Source organism: Podarcis liolepis (genome assembly GCF_965112155.1).
Source record: "Podarcis liolepis genome assembly, chromosome: 10".
NCBI lineage: Eukaryota > Metazoa > Chordata > Lepidosauria > Squamata > Lacertidae > Podarcis > Podarcis liolepis.
Genome location: NC_139562.1, coordinates 66,796,054 through 66,799,924, shown reverse-complemented (window position 1 = coordinate 66,799,924; position 3,871 = coordinate 66,796,054). Strand labels below are relative to the sequence as shown.

The 3,871-nt window shown below is 44.3% G+C and overlaps 1 pseudogene across 1 annotated transcript in view; it reads right to left on the bottom strand.

The window, feature by feature from the left end:
• Window positions 1-231: 231 nt before the first annotated feature.
• LOC310687922 (V-type proton ATPase subunit S1-like) overlaps window positions 232-3,871 on the bottom strand; it is a 50,645-nt pseudogene continuing 47,005 nt past the window's right edge. Inside the window, exon 10 of the transcript XR_014530113.1 lies at window positions 232-530. The product of XR_014530113.1 is annotated as a V-type proton ATPase subunit S1-like (transcript). The remainder of the gene's footprint in view (window positions 531-3,871) is intronic.

The window sequence follows — 3,871 nt, the reverse complement described above, 5'->3', positions numbered from 1 at the left end:
AGATGACCCTGTGGGTCCCTTCCAACTCTACAGTTCTATGATTCGAAAAAGGGTGGGCCTTTAATCCTTTCCCCCTGCCCTATGCTGTGGTCTGATCAGATTTGGAGGCTCTCACCTGCTATTCACAATGGGAGAAAATCTCCAGTTTGATGCTACTGGAACTTTTCTCCCATGGGAAGGAGATGGAAAGGATGTCCATCAATACAATGGAGAGAAGGATTAGAGTAGTTTGGATGCCCTGCAGCTGGCTATGATGATGATGATAATGATGAAGATGGCTTGGGCAGCAGGGCCCAACCACGTGACAAATGTCACATCTGCTATTCTCCTTGCGGGACTGACAGAGGTTGATCTTTGGGGTCATCAAACCTATTGTTGGTTGTGAGGTTCACAATCATGTGGATCCCAAAGGTCAGGATCAGTAATAAGACTAGCGAGGTCACCAAACCCATCCAAATTCCAGGGGTGAAGAAGGTTGTGCAGTCACTGGCATAGGAAAATTTGTGGCCTTCAACGCTAAACGCTTGAATCTGCAAAAGAGAAGGAGGGGGGAGAGGATTGAGCTGCCAGGAGTCTGTACTTTATGTCCCATGTCCGCTCGCAATGTGTTCATTAACCACACACCCATCTTGTTTGTTGAACCATAGGAAAGATGTAAGTTAAAACGATGGAAAATCGAGGGGTATTCTAAGGATACAGCCCTAGGGAAAACGGCAAAGCAATATCCATTAACTTCTGCACATAGACATTGCTAGGCCACCTTCACGTAGCTAAAAAACTTTTCTTCCACCAAAAACAAAACAAAAAAGCCCCACAGAGTGATAGTTCAAGCTGCCCTTTGAACCCAGCTCCATTGATTTTCTAAAGGTCTCATCTATCTGAGGAAGAGTCCTTAGGACAATGCCTGAGGCTGAACTTGGAATCTGACACAAAGTTGGGGGTCTCCCACTGAGCTAAGGCCCCTCTCAAACAGGGGTAGGAAATAAGCAGGCTGAGTGTTTACTCACAGCTTAGCAACTCTGTTTTCATTTTGTGTGTTGGGGGGGGGGAAAGCCTGTATATTTAGGCCGTGGTTACATTTGCACCATCATTTCATTTCGTTGCCTGCTTTCTCTCATACCATCCACATTTCTCCAGTGAAAATAGGGATGTTCTATTCAATAGTAATAGTAATTAAATAAATAAATAAGGTAAAAGGTAAAGGACCCCTGGACAGTTAAGGCCAGTCAAAGGTGACCATGGGGTTGTGGCGCTCATCTGGCTTTCAGGCTGAGGGAGCCGTTGTTTGTCCACAGACAGCTTTCCGGGTCATGACTAAACCGCTTCTGGAGCAACGGGACACTGTGACGGAAACCAGAGCGCATGGAAATGCCGTTTACCTTCCTGCCACGGCGGGTACCTATTCTCTACTCGCACTAGTGTGCTTTCAAACTGCTAAGTTGGCAGAAGCTGAGACAGAGCAATATGAGCTCACTCCGTCATATGGATCCGAACCGCTGACCTTCCAATCGGCAAGCTCAAGAGGCTCAGTGGTTTAGACCACAGCCCCACCCACTCCCTTTATTCTAAAAACATAACAAAGCATTAAACATTTTTTAAAAGCTTCCCTATACAGGGCTGCCTTCAGATGTCTTCTAAAGGTTGTATCTCCTTGGCTCTGGAATTGCATAACTCCATACCCTCCAACATTTCTCAGATGAAAATAGGGACGTCCTAAGGAAAAGTGGAGGGACGTGGGTGGCGCTGTGAGTTAAACCACAGAGCCTAGGACTTGCTGATCAGAAGGTCGGCGATTCGAATCCCCGTGTAGGTCCCTGCTCCTGCTAACCTAGCAGTTCGAAAGCATGTCAAAGTGCAAGTAGATAAATAGGTGGGAAGGTCAACAGCGTTTCCGTGCGCTGCTCTGGTTTGCCAGAAGCAGCTCAGTCATGCTGGCCACATGACCTGGAAGCTGTACGCCGGCTCCCTCAGCCAATAAAGCGAGATGAGCGCCACAACCCCAGAATCGGTTACAACTGGACCTAATGATCAGGGGTCCCTTTACCTTTAAGGAAAAGCGGGACATTTTGGGATCTAATAAAAATCTGGTGAAGCTTCTGTAAATCCAGGAATGCTCATGGAAAATGGAGGGTCTGTTCTTTTCAGGCTTCAGGCAAAAGTTGCAAAGGGAAGACACACATTATCTGGCTGGCTGGATGGCTGACAAAATGGTGAGGTTGCATAATGTTGTTATGGCTCCCACAGAGCATTGAGTGACTATGAAATAATACAGACTCGATACCGTTCTCGGTGCCAAAGTGCTTGAAGCATGTAACAAGGCTTTGATGTTGCTAAAGCACTTTAGCTGAAACAGACTGAGGAGGCTAAAGGTAGGAAGACAATGTTTGCAGGGTACAGCAATATTGATCTTTTTTAAAGAATAAAATAAACCCGCAACACACCAGTCTGAGATGTCTCTTCTGAAGTTTCGGTCTGGAAGTTTGACTGTCTCAAAGTGCCTTTCTAGTTTTTAAAAATGCCTATTGTAATTTCTGCACTTGGCAATATCCTTGCTTCTATTTTGCCACAGCAGTGGTAGGGGGCAGTTGTCTTCCACTCATAAAATAAAGATGGGCCACCTCACATCCTGTTGTTGACAAGCAACAAAAGCCTATAAAACAATATTCTCTTTTTGTCTGTAACTCACTGAAGATTTTTCAAGGTCTTTATAAAAGAATTCTGGCTTGTGCCATCACCTTTCTAGAATCTCAAGCGGAGAGCTCACCCCAAGTACTTTTAAGTTGACAAAGATTATGGCTTTTCATGTATATTGGATATACTCTATTACTAATCCATGATTCACACATCATTCCTTTGCAAAAATGACCCATTCACTGAAGTGGCAAAATACCATCTTTTTCCATGTATAAGACAATCTTTTTTGCTTATTTTTTTTTAGTCCTATACATGGAAAAATACGTTCCAGAGCTTCAGCTGCTCGTTCTGCAAATTTGGGGGGAACGACTCAACAAGTTTGGGTGATATTGGGTGTTTAAAATATTCATTTCTTAATTTAGGGTTCAAAAATAGAGGTTGTCTTATACATGGGGACGTCTTATACATGAAAAAATACAGTATAATTTGTTTAGTTGTTTGACTAGATAAAAAATGGATAATGATTGGTGTTGGTCTGTTGCTTTCTATAGATAGCTTTCTGGAGAATCTTCTTTTTTCCTTGTTCTCCCCATTTATAGGCTGCCCCAACCCTGTCAATCCTTCATCTTCACATTACTGAAGAGTTCACTGGGGATCCAAGAAAGGGTGATGGTTAAAACTTTCTCTTAGGGTTGAAGGGGAAAGTAAGTGGTGAGGCAGACCTTTCAGAAACTCCGACAGCAAACTAATAGCTGTTAGAACTGCCTCTGAAACTGCACTGTGTACTCACCTGGAACTCAGAGATGACAACCTGCCACTCTTTCGCTGCAGCATTGCTGGGAGTCAACGTTGCCCCATAATGGTCGCTTGTTCCCACCATCTGGCAATGGAATGAATACTCCGCAGGACCAGAGATGGAAGGGGCAGTAAATATAGCCGTTTCCTTGTTGTCTTGTTGAATGTGAACAAAATCTAAAGTGAACCACTCACGAGCAGAGCCTATGTACTTCTTGTTGGTCATCAAAAAACTAGAGAAAGGAGAAACATAGAATGCATCGATTCATTCTGCCATGGCATCTTTCCTTTAGGAATTACCGGGCGGCCGTGAGATAGGGTTAAGCAGGTGCATTTGGGTTTAAGAGATGTCTCTTCAAACGTGCCATTCAGCTTAGCAGCGAAAATGAGACCCTCAAGGTTGTCTCGCGGGCCGCAGCAAATGAAGGATACAAGGGTGGAG